General features: G+C 44.1%; 3 non-coding genes across 3 annotated transcripts; all 3 read right to left on the bottom strand.

Annotated features, from left to right (window-relative positions):
* Positions 1-4,890: 4,890 nt before the first annotated feature.
* TRNAY-GUA (transfer RNA tyrosine (anticodon GUA)) lies at positions 4,891-4,976 on the bottom strand. The gene is given in 2 exon segments: positions 4,891-4,926; positions 4,940-4,976. It is a non-coding gene; the product is annotated as a tRNA-Tyr (tRNA).
* A 5,854-nt stretch (positions 4,977-10,830) lies between these two features.
* TRNAY-GUA (transfer RNA tyrosine (anticodon GUA)) lies at positions 10,831-10,916 on the bottom strand. The gene is given in 2 exon segments: positions 10,831-10,866; positions 10,880-10,916. It is a non-coding gene; the product is annotated as a tRNA-Tyr (tRNA).
* Positions 10,917-11,966: 1,050 nt separating this feature from the next.
* TRNAY-GUA (transfer RNA tyrosine (anticodon GUA)) lies at positions 11,967-12,052 on the bottom strand. Its single transcript is given in 2 exon segments — positions 11,967-12,002; positions 12,016-12,052. It is a non-coding gene; the product is annotated as a tRNA-Tyr (tRNA).
* Between the last annotated feature and the right edge of the window lie 6,855 nt (positions 12,053-18,907).

Genomic DNA, 18,907 nt, shown 5'->3' with positions numbered 1-18,907 from the left:
TGAACCGGTGAAGCACCTTTGTCACGTACTTCTCCTGTGACAGCCACAACTGCTTCTTCTTCCGGTCCCGGATGATGTGCATCCCTAGTATTTGCCTCGTCGGACCCAGGTCCTTCATTGAGAAGGTTCGGTGAAGCGCTTTCTTCAGCATCCGTATCTTGACCTGGTCCCGTCCGACGATCAACATGTCGTCCACGTACAGGAGGAGTATTAGAAAATCTCCTCCTTCGAACTTCTTCACAAACATGCAGTGATCGGACTGCGTTTTGTGGTACCCTTCGTCGGTCATGAAAGAGTCGAACTTCCGGTACCATTGCAGGGGAGCCTGCTTCAGTCCGTAAAGGCTCTTCTTCAACCGGCATACCAGGTGCTCCTTCCCTTTCTTCTCGAATCCTTCTGGTTGCTGCATGTAGATCTCTTCTTCGAGGTCCCCGTGAAGGAATGTCGTCTTCACGTCCATCTGTTCTACCTCGAGGTCCATGCTTGCCGCTATGCTCAGCACCGTCCGGATGGAGGTCATCTTCACTACCGGGGCAAATATCTCGTCGAAGTCGACGCCTTTCTTCTGCTGGAACCCCTTCACCACGATCCTGGCTTTGTATCTCGGGGGGTTTCCGGCATCTCCCGGTTTCAGCTTGAACACCCACTTGTTTCGAAGCGCCCGCTTTCCTTTCGGCAACTCCACAAGTTCATATGTGTGGTTCTCATGCAGGGAATTCCTCTCCTCCTGCATGGCACTTAACCACCTGCGGCTATGGGTGTCAAGCTTTGCTTCTTCAAAACTCTCCGGCTCCCCCTCGTCGGTTAGCAGCACGTGCTCTGGTTCCGGAAATCTCCGGGGGGCCCTTCTCTCTCTTAGAGGATATCTCCGTTCCGGAGCTTCGGTAACCGGCTCCTCCGTTTCCTCTTCATCCGAATCCATTTCGGGATCGGGGCCGGTTTCGGTATCAGTTTCATCTTCCTCGGCCGGTTCTGTTTCTTCACCGTCTTCGGCCGGATCCTCGAGTGCTAACCGGTCCCTTGCCGGTCGGGACTGCTCCTCGTAGAGTTGATCCTCACCGGTCGACTTGGAGCTCTTCATCTTCTTCTCCGACTCCCAGTCGGCGAGTGTCTTGTCCTCCATGAAGATGATATCACGACTCCGGAATATCTTTTTGTCGACCGGGTCCCATACTCGGTAGCCGAACTCGTCGTCGCCGTAACCGAGGAATATGCATGGCCGGGTCTTTGGATCTAACTTTCCTCTCCGGTCCTTTGCCACATGCACGTATGCGAGACACCCGAACACCTTCAGATGCCGGTAGGATACTTCCCTACCGGTCCACACTCTCTGCGGCGTGTCTCCGTCCAAAGGTACTAAGGGTGATCTGTTTATCATGTATGTCGCCGTCGACATTGCCTCAGCCCAAAACCCCTTGGGTAATTTCGCATGCGCCAGCATACTCCGGACCCTCTCCATTATGGTCCGGTTCATCCTCTCGGCCAGCCCATTCAGTTCCGGCGTCTTCGGCACAGTAAACTCGAGCCGGATTCCCTTCGAGCGACAGTACTCCTCGAACTGCCCCCGGTATTCCCCTCCGTTATCCGCTCGTATCGCTTTCAGCTCCTTGCCGGATTCCCTTTCCACTCTCGCGTGGAGTTCTTTGAAGACGGACAATACTTGGTCCTTTGTCTTCAACAGTGCCGTCCACAGCTTCCGGCTATGGTCATCTATGAATGTTACAAAGTATTGGGCTCCGCCATGTGACTTCGTTTCTACCTGACACACGTCAGTGTGCACCAACTCCAATGGTGCGCTACGTCTCGTCGGTGGCCTTGAGTGGAAGGAGGTCCGGTTTTGCTTACCGGCCAGACAGTCGGTACACTTCCCCAAGTGTAAATGCTTTACCGGTATCAGGTTGTCTTCGGCAAGCCTCTTCATCCCCTTCTCGCTCATGTGGCACAGTCTCTTGTGCCATAGCTCACCGGCAGTATTGGCTGCCACGTTCAGCTCCTCCGGACATAGCCGGGAATTCATCAGGTACAGTGTGTTGACCTTCCGGGCCCGAGCCACTATCAGGCTCCCTTTGCTGAACTTCATGACACCGTTCCGGATGCTACCTGTGTAGCCTTCATCGTCTAGCCTCTTGGCCGAAATCAGGTTCAATCGGACCTCCGGAACGTGTCGTACATCCTTCAGCAGCATCTTGCATCCGGTTGATGTCATCAGCCACACGTCTCCTATGCCGGCAATCCGGCATGTACCTTCATTTCCCATCCGGACACAGCCGTGCTCACCGGCTGTGTAGGATGAGAAGTATTTCTTCTCCGGTGTCAGGTGGAACGACGCTCCGGAATCGACCACCCAGGTCATCTCTTCACCGGCAAGGTTCAGCTCCCTCTCTTCGGTAATGAGCATTATCTCTTCTTCACTTGCCGCGAGTGCCGTCGTTCCTTTCCGGTCCTGCCCTCGCCGATCCGGACCTCTCCGGTCCGTGGCTCCCCGGTATGCGCCGTTTCGCTCCGGTGACTTCTTCGAATCGGTGTCGTCGGCTCCGTTGTCTTTTCGGTAATGCCGACAATTCTTCCGGAAGTGCCCCGGCTTCCCACAGTGGAAGCATGTGGGCCTTCCTCTTGACTGCGACCGGGTCCCCGACTTCTCCCATCTTTGCGGACTCCGGTTCCGTTGTCTTCCCCGATCCGATTCGGTAAGCAGCATCTTCGGATCGGAGGCCGGTTCTTTATCTCTCCGACGCGCTTCTTCGTTCAAAATACTTGTCTTTACCGTTTGTAGGGACAAGTTTTCTTCGGTGCAGGAGGTGCTGAGAGTCACCACCAAGTTCTCCCAGCTTTCCGGCAATGTACACATCAGGATGATGGCTTGCATTGCATCCTCCAACGGGAACTTGATCGCCGCAAGCTGGTTCACGAATCCCATGAACGTGCTTACGTGTTCCACCATACTCTCGCCGTCCCGGTACTTGAGGTTCACTATCTTCCTCATCAGGGAGGTCCGGTTCAACGCATTCTTCCTCTCGTAGAGGCCCGACAGCTTCCGCCACATCTCATAGGCGTTCGTATCGTTCGCGACATGTTGCAGAACACTTACATCGACATATTGCCGGATCGTCGCTACGGCTTTCCGGTTCAGGAGCTTCCACTCCGACTCTATTACCCCCTTGGGTATCTCGGCATTGTCGATCGGTTCGTACAGGTCTCGGACGATGAGAAGGTCTTCCATCTTTATCTTCCAGTCGGCGTAGTTCTGTGAGTTCAACACCATCATGCCCGGAGGCCCACTACCGCCGCCTTCCATTTTCTGTGTTACCGTCGCTCTGATACCACTTTGTTGCAGACAGCGCTCGGCCACAACCGAGGAATAGGATCAACTCACAGAAAACGGGAAATACAAAGTGCACGAGGACAATAGAGAGAAAGGTACACTGGATATTTTACGTGGAAAACCCTAAATGGGAAAAAACCACGGGAGTCCTCTAACTCCAACGATCACTATGAACAGGGATGTACACTGGTGAAGCTGCAAGGCAACAACCTTGAGCTCACTGTCTTCGCCACAGGCGGCGGTAATACACAGAGGCAACGACCTCTTCGTCTCTCTCTCTCTCTCTCTCTCTCGGCTGCTCTCACTTCGCTCCCTCTTCGTGGAAAACAGAAAAATGAGCAACAACAACAAACTGTTTGCCCTAAGTCATATTTATACACATATGACTTTCGGGCTATTTACAAATATAGCCTCAAGGGCTCTTGGCAAACATATTCACAAATATGTCCCCGCATCCGGATCTCTCTCCGGGTACATTCGTCATCCGGCTCCGTAGCCGGGGTCTTCAGCATCCGGCTCCGTAGCCGGGGTCTTCATCATCCGGATCCGTATCCGGGTACTCTTCATCCGGCTTCATGCCGGGTACTCTTCATCATCCGGTTCCGTAACCGCAACCGGGCTTGCCGTCATTCATCTCCGGACATCCCATCCGGAGGGACCGAAATCCCAACATCCTTGTCTATGCATCTATGAATTTGTTGACTTTATATCACAGTTTTGTTTTGCTTTCTAATGGTGATTTATAATCTCGTGATAACATTTTACGTAGACCAAGAAGTGATATTACATGCAAAACGTAGATATAGAAGTAGCATAGTTCTAATAGTTTCTAATAATAGACCAACTAATCATCATATATACAATCTTAGAATACGAAGTGGTGTTCTATTTATACCTACAATAATGAAATGAGGCTAAGCCAAAGACTTGTGAAACACAAACCCTCGACATAAGGGTCTGTATACATGCATTGTAATTTGTTTGTCGACCCACATTGGTATGTAAAGAGCCTGAAATGTTCCTGTGCATGTACGTTCAAATATCTTTGACGATCGGACTATGAATTTAAATTTAATTGACTATATAATATTATAATTTTCTATTGTATCCTTGTCTATGCACCTATGAATTTGTTGACTTTATATCACCGTTTTGTTTTTCTTTCAAATGGTGATTTATAATATCGTGATAACATTTTGCGTAGACCAAGAAGTGATAACATATGAAAAACGTAGAAATAAAAGTGGCATACTTCTAAAAGTTTCTAATAATAGACCAACTAATCATCATATATACAATATTAGAATACGAAGTGATGTTGTATTTATACCTACAACAATGAAATAAGGCTAAACCAAAGACTTGTGAAACACAAACCCTCGACATAACGGTGTGTATACATGCATTGTTATTTGTTGGTCGACCCACATAGGTATGTAAAGAGCCTGAAATGTTTCAGTGCATGTATGTTGAAATCAAACTGATTAAGTTATCTTTGACGACATTGTTCATCGACCCACCAATCCAATTATATGCATGTTGCAATGTGAAGTATTCGCAAATTTAAGTCCGACCTGTCGGATTCGAACCAACGCCCTAAGGATGTCTATACATACACTACAGTCCTCCGCTCTACCAACTGAGCTAAGGTCTGACTATGAAATTAGATTTAATTGACTATTTAATAATATAAGTTTCTAATGTTTCCTTGTCTATGCACCTTTGAGTTTGTTGACTTTATATCACCGTTTTGTTATTCTTTCAAATGGTGATTTATAATATCGTGATAACATTTTCCGTAGACCAAGAAGTGATATTATATCCAAAACGTAGAAATAGAAGTTGCATAGTTCTAAAAGTTTCATAGTCCAGGATGGTAATCTCTTTAGGGGAGGTTGTTGATTCAATACGGATGTGTTGTTGTAGAGGCACGCCGTATTGGTGTAAGAAGGTGTGAAGTGTATCGGGGGAACCTTCCCAAACTCCTATGGCATCATCGATGTAGCGTTTGTAGTGAGTAGTTGCGGTGTTTGGAAAGCTAGGTTGTCGTCCTCTAGCTGCGAAAGAAACAAGCAAGCGTAAACAACCGCAAAATTACTACCCATCGCAGTGCCTTTAATTTGTAACCAAAAAGCATTATTAAAGGAGAGAAAATTGTTTCTAAGTATTAGTTCGGCAACACTCATAATGATTTTGGTTTTGTGTGGTGGGAAATGATGTGAAATAGATTTTTTAAAAACCAATAGACCTTCCGGGGTAGGTATACTGGGATATAGTGACACTACGTCAAAAGAAAACATCATCGCCGACATACCGACGGATCTACCCACAACCACCATCGACTTTGTGCCGGATTCTCCACCAATGACGACCAATCTCAAGCACGTCGTCGCCAACACTCAAACGACCGTTGTAAACAGGGAAGCTCACTCACCCCACCCTCTTTCTTGTCAATTTACAAATAACGAAGTCCCACATGAAATCCAACATCTATATAATGTGTGTCTTAACAACCCCAAATCCCCACCTAAAAAAATCCCCCCGCCATCTAGGATGCTACAACTAGATTTAGCCCCAACTAGCCCTAGTAGCACGCAAAGCATTCCCTCCCCCTCCCCCAAATCTCCATTTAGTTCACTCATAGAAAACTTAGAAGACCTTAAAATGGAAGGTTATAAAGAATTCATCACCAAACTCTCGCCCGCAAAGAAGGTCATCTTCTTTCAGAAGTTGTTTAATACCTTTAGCTCACCTCCCCTAGAATGGGGTGGTGGAGATCCCCTTTGCATGCCTACAATAACAAAATCTCCTTTTGAACACGCCCATGTGTCCTCTAGCGACCACCACACCCACACAAACCCACGTCCACAAGACAAAGGTAAAAGGAAAATAACAACCCCAAACACACAAGAAAAGGGAAAAACTAGCATAGAAAACTCAAACCCGCCCCTCGAGGCACAAAACTCTTTAGAAAACTTACCTATTCCCATCCACTTTGACACCATTTGCCAAGGCTCCGTATTAGAATATAAAGAACTCTTGTCTAAACGCCATAGAGCCCAAGATGTACTCAATAAATATGAAACCGATCTCAAGGAGAACTTCATCCCTAACTCCTTGCGCATTAACCCTCCTAGGGTAACGATAAATAATGAAAACGCACAAAATATCCTCAATAAAAAACTAAACGATCTCACTGCAGAATATAGAAAAAATTGCACCTTAGCGTTAATAGAGGCCCAAAAAACCTAGCTATTAGTTTTACTGAAACTATCAACAAGTTCCCCACCACGGTTGAGCAAAGACTCCAAGACATTGTATCAATGCTCTTGGATATCCCATTGCACAACCTTGTCACATCACACCAATGGGAGGAAAAACTCCAACATTGGAAAAATGAAACTTTTGCTAAATTTAATAGCCACCTAGAGCAAGCCACCTTAGAATTTAGCATACAGATTTCCTTAGAAGCTAAAACTAAAGTGGCTAATAAATCAGCCCAGGACGCCATCGTCTCGAAATCCATGACGATGGGCAAAGAAAAAACAATAAATACTCTAATAGATGATGGGCTAAAAAAGATCAAGGAAAACCCCAACACACATCCAAAAAACACGGCTATGCCCCCGACAAAAAATGGGGGCACAAGGACACACAAAGCATCAAATTCATCCCCCACTGCCCCCACCTCCTTCTTAAGGACCCAGTCCTTTATCCCAAGTTATGGACAAAGCTATGCTTATCCCGTACCACCCACACATCCCATACCCCCCACGTACCCTATATTTGTCCCGATGAATGTACCACCACCTACCTCCCTACCCCCACCTATGAAACAATCAATGTCTCACTTCGAGACCTTCAAACCCACCACACGGTCCTATCCTCGACCCTCAGTTCCTCGACCCCCAGTCCTTCAACCCCCAGTCCCTCGACCCCCAATTTCACAACCCCCAGTCCCTCGACCCCCAATTTCACGACCCACGCCTTACCCCCGGCCCACAGTCAAACGACCTACTCCTCATCCCCGGCCCCCAGTCCCGCAAGGCGCACCCAACACACGCACCACGGGACCGAAACTAAATCCTCTACCAAGAAAATACGTAGGGGTAGACTTAGAAAATTACATTGGCTCCCGCTTCTTCAACCGTTAACCTACCTCCACATTTTACTGGGAAGGCAAACACCCTCCCAGCTCGAGAATAGGATCACTAATCACTCATTGCACAACCTTTCCTCTTTCCACCTTCCTCCACCCCAACTCAAACTTCTAAGCTTAGGTCTAGACTTTATTCCCCCACCCCAACCTATTAGAAAACAACAATTGATAGATGTCGTTGTATCCTTGGATAGAACTTACTGCCTCAAATATTTCTTTAGAAACTCTACTAACATTATCTCTCCATTTAGAATACCGAACCCCAGTTGGAATCCCCCAGCCGTGCCAGAAATCACACAAACCATCACATCTATCACCTCTGCCCTCCCCTCCCCACCCACCATCCAACCTCGCCCTCATAGGAACTTTAGAACTGCACTACATAATCTCAAAAAAAATCAAGACATAGTTATTAAACCCGCGGATAAAAATCTAGGCACGTGCATTCTCTCTAAGGATTGGTACCTTAACGAATGCCTTAGACAGCTCAACGACAGAAACACTTACACCCCCGTCAAAGACGTCCCCCTAGAAACTCTCCGCAGTCGACTTGAACACCTATGTCTGAAAGCTTCCCCCCACCTCTCCAATGAGGAAATTAGATTCCTCCTTCAGAAACCCAAACATGGTTTCAGGATATGTCGTTTCTACATCATCCCCAAAATCCACAAGCCCATTGTTGTAGGACGCCCTATTTGCGCCTACAACAATTATGTTTTCGAAAGAGCCTCTAAATGGCTACACCATCTATTACATCCTGTCTTATTGTCTAAAAAACAACACCTCAAAGACTCCTTAACACTTGTTAAGGACCTAGCACACCACACCTTCCCCAAAACTTGCATGTTGTTTTCTTTTGACGTAGTGTCACTATATCCCAGTATACCTACCCCGGAAGGTCTATTGGTTTTTAAAAAATCTATTTCACATCATTTCCCACCACACAAAACCAAAATCATTATGAGTGTTGCCGAACTAATACTTAGAAACAATTTTCTCTCCTTTAATAATGCTTTTTGGTTACAAATTAAAGGCACTGCGATGGGTAGTAATTTTGCGGTTGTTTACGCTTGCTTGTTTCTTTCGCAGCTAGAGGACGACAACCTAGCTTTCCAAACACCGCAACTACTCTACTACAAACGCTACATCGATGATGCCATAGGAGTTTGGGAAGGTTCCCCTGATACACTTCACACCTTCTTACACCAATACGGCGTGCCTCTACAACAACACATCCGTATTGAATCAACAACCTCCCCTAAAGAGATCACCATCCTGGACGTCGTCTTCTTCAAAGGCCCATACTTTAAAGAATTCGGCATCCTCGACACCACATGCCACCAAAAACCTCTCAATGCCTACATGTACCTCCCGTGGAAATCCTCGCACCCCATAGCACACAAAAAGGGCTTCATCACGGGCGAACTAAAACGGTATGCTATCCGGGAGAGCTCGGAAAATGGCTACATGGAACTACACAAAAAGTTCTACGACCGCCTAAGAGCTAGGGGCTACCCATCGAAGTTCCTACTCAAGTGTTTTTCGACCGTCCCCTACTCCATACGAAACCAACTACTCTCTAACCAACCCAACAACAAAAAACCTCCACCCATTGTTTTTAAGCTTCGATACTCCCCATGTATCAAAAAACTCCAAATCGGAGCGCTCGTGAGAAACAAACTTAAACCCCTTCTAGGACAACCACAATACAGTTCCCTTACACCCCCTCTCACGTGTTGGCTAAATGGTAAAAAACTAAGAAACCACCTAGTACACGCATCCTTTCCCCCCACCTAATGTTTTATGTACTCTCACCCCTCTTAACCCCCACCTAAAGTCTGGTGTACACTCTTGTACCTTCCCTTTGTACACACTTTTGTATGTCCCACATACAAAGGACTCTCCTCCCTCTCCCTATAAAAAGAGCAACCTAGTAGGCTTAGTTTTCATCATTTGTACATCGGGCACTGAAGAGCCTCCATCGAGGCGAAATGCATTTGCCGATCGTTGCCTTATGATAGTAAAGCTTTATTTCCTTCTATGTGTTGCTCTTATCTAATTTTTTGTCTTAAGTTCTTAAGTACTTATTTAATAAATTTTTATTAAGTACTTGTTTAATCACTTTTTTATCAAAAAAAATTTTGTCTTAAGTTTTTAAGCATTTATTTATTCATTTTCTATTAAGTACTTGTTTAATAAACATTTTTATTACGTACTTGTTTAACCCCTTTTTTTTAAGTACTTGTTCAATCATTTTTAGGTTTAACTTTTTGTTTAAACATTTGTTTAAGTATTCTCCTCTCTTAATCATAATCATTCTCTTCTCAACCATGACCCCTTTTCTTTAACCATAATCCCTCCCTTCTCTTTTAATCCTAACCTTGCGTTAAGTGTTTGCCCAAGTGTTTTCTTATCTAAATATTTGTTTAAACATTCGTTTAAGTACTTTGTTTAGCAACCCCTTCCCCCTTAATCATAATCCCTTCTTAACCATAATCATTTTTTAATCTCAATCTCTCTTTTCTATTTTTATTTTTATTCTTATTTTTTATAATAATCTTTCTTTTAAGTGTTTGCTTAAGCGTGTGTTTAAACAACTCCCGTTCATCTAAGAGTGTGGTCCCGTTTTAATAATACTCTATATTGGTGTTTTAATAGTACGTTATTGTTGTCTAATAACTTAAGTTATCCCAATGATCTTTAATATATTCTAAAAACTTTGATTAGGTTTAAATACTTTTGATAATTTCAACAAGCTACACTCCCCTAACCCCCACCCACGCCCTCACTTTTCTATTCTTCTAAAACTATATCACTACTTATGTTTAGACATACAAATAAGATCTAAACTTGAGTCCACCCCAAACAACCCTCGATGAAGTGCCGCACACTTTAAGCAATCTTAAAAAAGATTTAATTGACTATTTAATAATATAAGTTTCTAATGTTTCCTTGTCTATGCACCTTTGAGTTTGTTGACTTTATATCACCGTTTTGTTATTCTTTCAAATGGTGATTTATAATATCGTGATAACATTTTCCGTAGACCAAGAAGTGATATTATATCCAAAACGTAGAAATAGAAGTTGCATAGTTCTAAAAGTTTCTAACAATAGACCGACTACTCATCATATATAAATCTTAGAAGACGAAGTGGTGTTCTATTTATTCCTACAATAATGAAATAAGGCTAAGCCAAAGATATATGAAACAGAAACCCTCGACATAAGGGTGTGTATACATGCATTGTTATTTGTTCGTCGACCCACATTGGTATGTAAAAAGCCTGATTTGTTCCTGTGCATGTACATGCAAATATCTTTGACAACATTGTAATCACAATTTTAAGTCCGACCTGTCGGATTCGAACCAACGACCTAAGGATGTCTATGCATACACTACAGTCCTCCGCTCTATCAACTGAGCTAAGGTCGGACTATGAATTTAGATTTAATTGACTATGTAATATTATAATTCTCTATTGTATCCTTGTCTATACACCTATGATTTTGTTGACTTTATATCACCGTTTTGTTTTTCTTTCAAATGGTGATTTATAATATCGTGATAACATTTTCCGTAGACCAAGAAGTGATATTATATCCAAAACGTAGAAATACAAGTAGCATAGTTCTAAAAGTTTCCAATAATAGACCGACTAATCATCATATATACAATCTTAGAAGACGAAGTGGTGTTCTCTTTATTCCTACAATAATGAAATAAGGCTAAGCCAAAGATATGTGAAACACAAACCCTCGACATAAGGGTGTGTATACATGCATTGTTATTTGTTCGTCGACCCACATTGGTATATAAAAAGCCTGATTTGTTCCTGTGCATGTACATGTAAATATCTTTGACGACATTGTAATCGCAATATTAAGTCCGACCTGTCGGATTCGAACCAACAACCTAAGGGTTTCTATGCATACACTACAATCCTCCGCTCTACCAATTGAGATAAGGTCGGACTATGAATTTAGATTTAATTGACTATGTAATATTATAATTGTCTATTGTATCCTTGTCTATGCACCTATGATTTTGTTGACTTTATATCACCGTTTTGTTTTTCTTTCAAATGTTGATTTATAATCTCGTGATAACATTTTCAGTAGACCAAGAAGTGATATCATATGCAAAACGTAGAAATACAAGTAGCATAATTCTAAAAGTTTCTAATAATAGACCAACTAATCATCATATATACAATCTTAGAACACGAACTGATGTTCTATTTATACCTACAATAATGAACTAAGTCTAAAGCAAAGACTTGTGAAACACAAACCTTCGACATAAAGGTGTGTATACATGCATTGTTATTTGTTGGTCGACCCAAATCGGTATGTAAAAAGCCTGAAATGTTCATGTGCATGTACGTTCAAATCAATCCGATTAATGTATCTTTGACAACATTGTTCATCGACACACCTATCCAATTATATGCATGTTGCAATGTGAAGTATTCGTAAATTTAAGTCCAACCTGTCGGATTCGAACCAACGACGTAAGGATGTCTATACATACACTACAGTCCTCCGCTCTACCTACTGAGCTAAGGTCGGACTATGAATTTAGATTTAATTCACTATTTAATATTATAAATTTTTAATGTCTCCTTTTCTATGCACCTATAAATTTGTTGACTTTATATCACCGTTTTGTTTTATTTTCAAATGGTGAATTATAATCTCGTGATAACATTTTCCGTAGACTAAGAAGTGATATCATATGCAAAACGTAAACATACAAGTAGCATAGTTCTAAAAGTTTCTAATAATAGACCAACTAATCATCATATATATAATCTTAGAATACGAACTGATGTTCTATTTATACCTACAATAATGAAATAAGGCTAAACCAAAGACTTGTGAAACACAAACCCTCGACATAAAGGTGTGTATACATGCATTGTTATTTGTTGGTCGACCCAAATCGGTATGTAAAAAGCCTGAAATGTTCCTGTGCATGTACGTTCAAATCAAATTGATTAATGTATCTTTGACGACATTGTTCATCGACATACCAATTCAATTATATGCATGTTGCAATGTGAAGTATTCGCAAATTTAAGTCTGACTTGTCAGATTCAAACCAACAACTTAAGGAGGTATATACGTACGCTACAGTCCTATGCTCTACCACTTGAGCTAAGGTCGAACTATGAATCTAGATTTAATTCACTATTTAACATGATAAGTTTCTAATGTTTCCTTGTCTATGCACCTATGAATTTGTTGACTTGATATCACCGTTTTGTTTTTCTTTCAAATGGTGATTTATAATCTCGTGATAACATTTCCGTAGACCAAGAAGTGATATTATATCCAAAACGTAGAAATATAAGTAGCATAGTTCTAAAAGTTTCTAATAATAGACCAACTAATCATCATATATACAATCTTAGAATACGAAGTGGTATTCTATTTATACCTACAATAATGAAATAAGGCTATGCCAAAGACTTGTGAAACACATACCCTCGACATAAGGGTGTGTATACATGCATTGTTATTGGTTTGTTGACCCACTTTCGTATGTAAAGAGCCTGAAATGTTCCTATGCATGTACGTTCAAATATCTTTGACGACATTGTATTCGTAAATTTAAGTCCGACCTATCGGATTCGAACCAACAACCTAAGGATGTTTATACATACACTACAGTCCTCCGCTCTACCAACTGAGTTATGGTCGGAGTATGAATTTAGATTTAATTCACTATTTAATATTATAATTTTCTACTGTTTCCTTGTCTATGCACCTATGAATTTGTTGACTTTATATCACCGTTTTGTTTTTCTTTCAAATGGTGATTTATAATCTCGTGATAACATTTTCCATAGACGAAGAAGTGATATTATATGTAAAACATAGAAATACAAGTAGCATAGTTCTAAAAGTTTCTAATTGTTGGGAAATCGGTCTCTCGGGATGGGTTCCAGTGATGAATAAATAGAATCCCGGGAGAACTGGAAGAGATTAGGAAACCGGAGGAGACCCGGTGTGAACCTGAAAAGATCCAGAAACTGAATGGGTGGACCCGATGAGAACCGGAAGAGACGATAGATTTGTTAATATTTCTTGAATAAGCCCATTGAGGGTATATTTGTAGATATTCCTCAGTGCATATAACTATAAATAGGACTTAGGGCAATCACTTTAGTGTATGATTGTGTTGTTGTCATATTGTTATAACGGTTGTACAGAGAGAGAGAAGGTGAGAGAGATACAGAGCGATACTTTGTCGTAACCGCCACTGATCGAAGAAACAGAGCTCGACGTTGTTGCCTCCGAGTCTCTGATTGTACCCCTTCTCTTCATAGTGATAGTTCGGAGTCTGTGGGCACCCGTGGTTTTTTCCCTTGTAGGGTTTTCCATGTAAACATCCTGTGTCACTTTCTTGTGTACCCTGTAAAAACGAAGGTGTGGAAGCGTTATACAACCAGCTTAGCTGGATAGCAAGAGAGAGAGAGAGAGATTAACACACAAAAGGTACGCAGGAGGGATAGAGGAAGAGGAGAAAAACTCAAATCTATTATCAACAAGTATGTAAAATTCTCTGTACATACAACGTGCTCAACAACACTATTTATACAAGTCCTAAGAGGACTTACAGAAGTACAGTGTACTTCAATGCTCACACGAGCGTCTAACACTAACTACGAGACATTAACTACCTAGTAGTCTCGGCTGCTACTAGGCTTCCGGTTATTGCTTGATCTGGCGAACCGGCTCCCCAGCTCACCGGCTCACTTGCTCCGTCTTATGTTTTCGGATGTCAATCCGGCTCAGGCTTATTCATCCAATCTGGATCCGGTTGAGCTTCCCACTCAGCACTCCCCCTCAAGCTGAACTTGAGGTCGGATCGTAGTGTCAGTCTCCATGGTAGCCAGTCTTTCCACCCGGCTCCTTCTGGCGTCACTCCGCCTTGCTCATGCTCCTCGTCCGGTCCGGTCTCGTTTGCCGCGACCCTTCTGATTTTGCGCACCTCGACCTACTCGATTGGCTTGTCTGCTCAACAGGCCCAATTTAGGTTCCTCGCTGCTATGACTTTGGCGCTTGAATTGATCCGGTTCTTCCGAATCCGTCTGTTGAACCGAATTGGTTGTCTCCGATTCGTTCCAACTCTTGTCCGCATCGGTCGCTCCCAATTTGTCTTCCGGTTCCAGGCCTGTCACCACATCCAACCATGTCTGGGTCTTGGCGTTCTTCTTTTGGTCGGCTCTTTCCTTCTTGACTCTGCCACCGCTGCAGCTTGTTCTGACTTGTTCGGATGTGTCAACTTCCTTTGTCGACTCGGCTCCTTTCTTCTTCTTGTCTCTCCCTTTGTCGGTTCTTCCCTCACCGGCGCAAACGGCAGTCTCTTTGCCTTTGCCTATTCCGGTGTCTTTGCCCGTTCTCCCCCTCAAGTGTGGCACATCGAGATGCTGAACACCAAGCTTTTCGGTGAAGTGCTGCAACTTGTCCGATCCGAGTGGTTTGGTGAAGATGTAGGCAACTTGTTGATCCGTATGAACATACCGAAGTTCGACTTCACTGCTAAGGACACGCTCATGCACAAAGTGGTAGTGCACTTCTATGTGCTTTGTGCGAGCATGGAATACAGGGTTCTTAGCGAGCTACATGCTACTTATGTTGTCGTAGAAGATCAGGATCAAGGTCGGCACCTCGATCTACAGGTCTTGGAGCAGCCGCTGAAGCCAAATGGCTTCACAGGTGGCAACGGTAGCGCCCCGGTATTCAGCCTCAGTGCTCGAAAGGCCCACTGTTGCCTACTTTTTGCTGCTCCACGCAACAGTCGCGCTACCAAGGGAAAACATATAGCTGGAGGTGGATCGGCGATTGCATCGTCGGCCCAGTGGGCATCGGTGTAGCAAACTAGCTCTTCAATTATACCATGCCGGTATTACAGTCCCCTGTCCTTCGTGCCGCTCACATATCACAAAATTCGATGTGCACACAGAAGGTGCTCCACGGTCGGCTTCTGCATATATTGGTTTGATCAAGCCAACCGGATAACTTATGTCGAGTCGGGTGATTTTCAAATATATAAGGCTTCCAACGATTTGTCGGAACCGCTTCTCATCGCAGGCCGATCCGAAGTCGGGACGGAGCTTCTGGTTCGGGTCCAGGGGTGTGGAGATCGGTCGGCATTCCGTCATGCCGAACTTGTATAGCATATTCAACACATAGTGTCTTTGTGAGAGCAGTATGCCGTCGACGGTTTGGATCACCTCGATCCCTAGGAAATAGTGAAGGTTCCCCAGGTCCTTCATCTCAACTGCGTCCAACAGTTGGGACTTAACTCGGCTAATTTCACCAAGTCCGGGTCCGGTGATGACTAGATCATCAACATACAACAAGATGCAAACCAGACCGTCCGGACCTTGCCAGATGAACAACGAAGAGTCGGACTTGGAGGCCGCAAACCCCATCTTACGCAACCGGTGCGTGACCTTCGCATTCCAGGCTCAGGGGTCTTGCTTCAAGCCATAAAGTGACTTCTTCAACCGACATACCACCGACTGGAAACCGGGGGGTTGGGTCATAAAGACCTCTTCTTCAAGATCGCCTTGAAGAAATGCATTTTTCACGTCCATCTGGTGAAGATGCCACCCCTTGCCGCAGCAACCGCCAGCACCACACGAATCGTCGTCATCTTCATTACCGTAGCGAAGGTCTCGTCGTAGTCGATTCCGTGGGTCTGCGCGTATCCCTTCGCCACTAATCGGGCCTTGTACCGGTTAACCGAACTGTCGGCATTGTACTTTACCTTGTACACCCACTTACATCCGATCGGTTTACAATGTCGGGGAGGGTCAACTAGGTCCCATGTGTCGTTGGCATCAAGTGCCTGCATTTCTTCCTCCATAGCGGCACGCCAATTTGCATTCTTTTTCGCTTCTACGTAGCTCTCCAACTCATGCACTTCCGCCACCTTGGTCATGTATGCATAATGATGTGCCATGTACTCATTGTACCCGTACCGCTTCACGGGGTTCTTCTGGCGGGAAGACTGGCGTAACTTATCATTACCCGGTTTGAGGCCCTTCATGGCCGGTTCGGTCTTCGTTGCCAAAGATCCGCCTTCTTCTTTTTCGGAGTCGAATCCGCTTCGATCCGACTCACCATTGCCGGTTTCGTGTTGCGGCATCTTCGTCTTCCCCTTTTCCTTGCGCGTGAACCGTCTCCTTGGTTCCTTGCGTGGGGGGAACACATCAAAGTCTCCACTACTCACCGGTTCATCTTCCGACTGGTCTATCTGATCCAGTCATTCGTTCAGCCGGCTCAACCGAAACAATTCCGGACTCACATCTAGAGTCTCGAACCCTTCGTCTTCTAACTGGACCGGTTCAGGCTCACTAGCCTCATCCTCGTGTATCGGGTCGGGGTCGGAAGTCGGAGCCGGTAAGGCATACCATGATGCCGTCTCATCAAACTCAACATCCTGGCTAACTCGGACCTGTTTCGTCCGTGGGTTACAACACTTATACCCCTTTTGCTCATGCGAGTAATTGACCAGGATGCATTTCTCCGACTTTGCATCCAACTTCCTCCGCTTCTCATCCGACACATGCACATATGCAATCCTAACGAATATTTGAAGGTGTCTCAAATTCGGCTTGCACCCGAAGTACGGCTCATGCGCGGACACCTTGTCACCAATCCGGTGTCGTGAGAATCCGTCACTATGTGCGGATCGCGAGACGGAACCGTCGGGGTTCTGGACTAGTGCAACACGTACAACACAAGCAAAATTCACATATAAGACGAGTAGATGAGAGAAAACGTTCGTTTATTGCATAAGAAAATAGATTCTTTTATAATTCAAGAATCTTGTTACAACGGGTTGGAGATGAAAATGAGAGATAAAATTTTTAAAGAAAGGAGCCAACAACCATATAAGGAGTGGTCCAATATGAATATGAGAGATTATTCTTGAAAGGAAGGACCCAACAACCATGTAAGGAGTGGTTTGATATCAATATGAGAGAGATTTCTTCCCCAAGGAATGGGAGAGAGAAGAAGAATGGGAAAAAAAAATAGAGGGAAGAAAAAATGGAACATATATCGAGCTCTTTGTTGATCCTCCTTCCCAATGTTACTTTGCATGTCCACTTTTAGTTGCATGGCCTCTATTTTTAGTTGCATGCCCTCTACTTTTAGTTGCATGCCTTTTACTTTTCATTGCATGGCCTTGGTTTTTAGTTGCATGCGACCATCCGTATAATTCGGCCAAATGACCCAATCATCCATAAAGTTTAGCCTGTGCGTAATCTGTACGTGTGTCGCAACCAAACAAAAGTCCCGACCGCGCCTTGTACACATCAGTGTGCTCGTCTCCACACACGCGTCTGTCCGAGCATCCCACCATACCTACATGCGTGGGTCCATCCAAAACGTCCACGTGGCCGTGCACACATACACCCGAAACTTACACATGCGTTTACGTACGAAAATGTGCACACGCACGTACGTCCGAAAACACCAACACAGTCGTGCACACGCTCGTACGCCCAAAACATGCACACCACATAGTGTAGCCCAAGTCACCTTGACCATTCTGTGCTCCACACATTGATATAATGAACATGTTTTTGTTTCCCTTATATATCCTGGGTTCCAATGTTGTCCTATCTATGTGGGATATCTCACAGTTTTGTCTTTTCTTTTTTTCTTCAAACTTAATACTCACATAACTTGATACTTATTTATCTGTTTCATGCGTAGTAAAATACGTTATGAAGCTCTTGAAGAAATCTATCTTTCCATATCAATCCATTAAGCTAATCTTAAATACTTATTTTACTAGTTTTCATATCGTGTGTGAAACCACACGACATCGGTTTTGGATATAAACGGTCGTCCGGATCGTCTTAGCCCAATAGAAATGGGGCATGCTCTTCTCCTCCAACATTGCCCTTGCCACATTGACAATCGGCCGGTTCTTCCTTTCGGCCACACCGTTTTGCTCTGGTGTGTATCTGCAGCTGAACTCTCTCTAAATTCCTTTTTGCTGCAAATAACTGTTGAATTTGCCGGAAAAATATTCTTTTCTGCCATCCGACCATAGGCACTTGATCTTCCTCGTCGTTTCCCGTTCAATCAAGCTTTACAGGTTTTGGAAACACTCGAAGACTTCACTCTTCCGCTCAATGAGGTAGATCCATGTGTGTCAGTTGCAGTCGTCAATGAAGGAGACGAAGTATCGACTCCCGCCAAGACTAACGTTCTATGTTGGTTCCCATATATCCGAATGAATAAGGTCGAGCTTGTTACGACAACGGTTTAGTTCGGTGGGGAATGGAAGCTAGTGTTGCTTCCCAAGTTGGCAGGCTTCACATATTTGGACCCTCTGGCCACTGAACTTCTGCAAACCGAAAACAACTAGTTTCCTTTGCAGGTCTTGAAACC

This window comes from Azolla caroliniana, unplaced genomic scaffold, assembly GCF_043228905.1.
Source record: "Azolla caroliniana isolate FFs.n. ecotype wild unplaced genomic scaffold, voAzoCaro1.0.p SCAF_17, whole genome shotgun sequence".
Lineage (NCBI taxonomy): Eukaryota > Viridiplantae > Streptophyta > Polypodiopsida > Salviniales > Salviniaceae > Azolla > Azolla caroliniana.
Note: the sequence above shows the minus strand (reverse complement) of the source record. Positions and strands in the feature narration are given on the sequence as shown.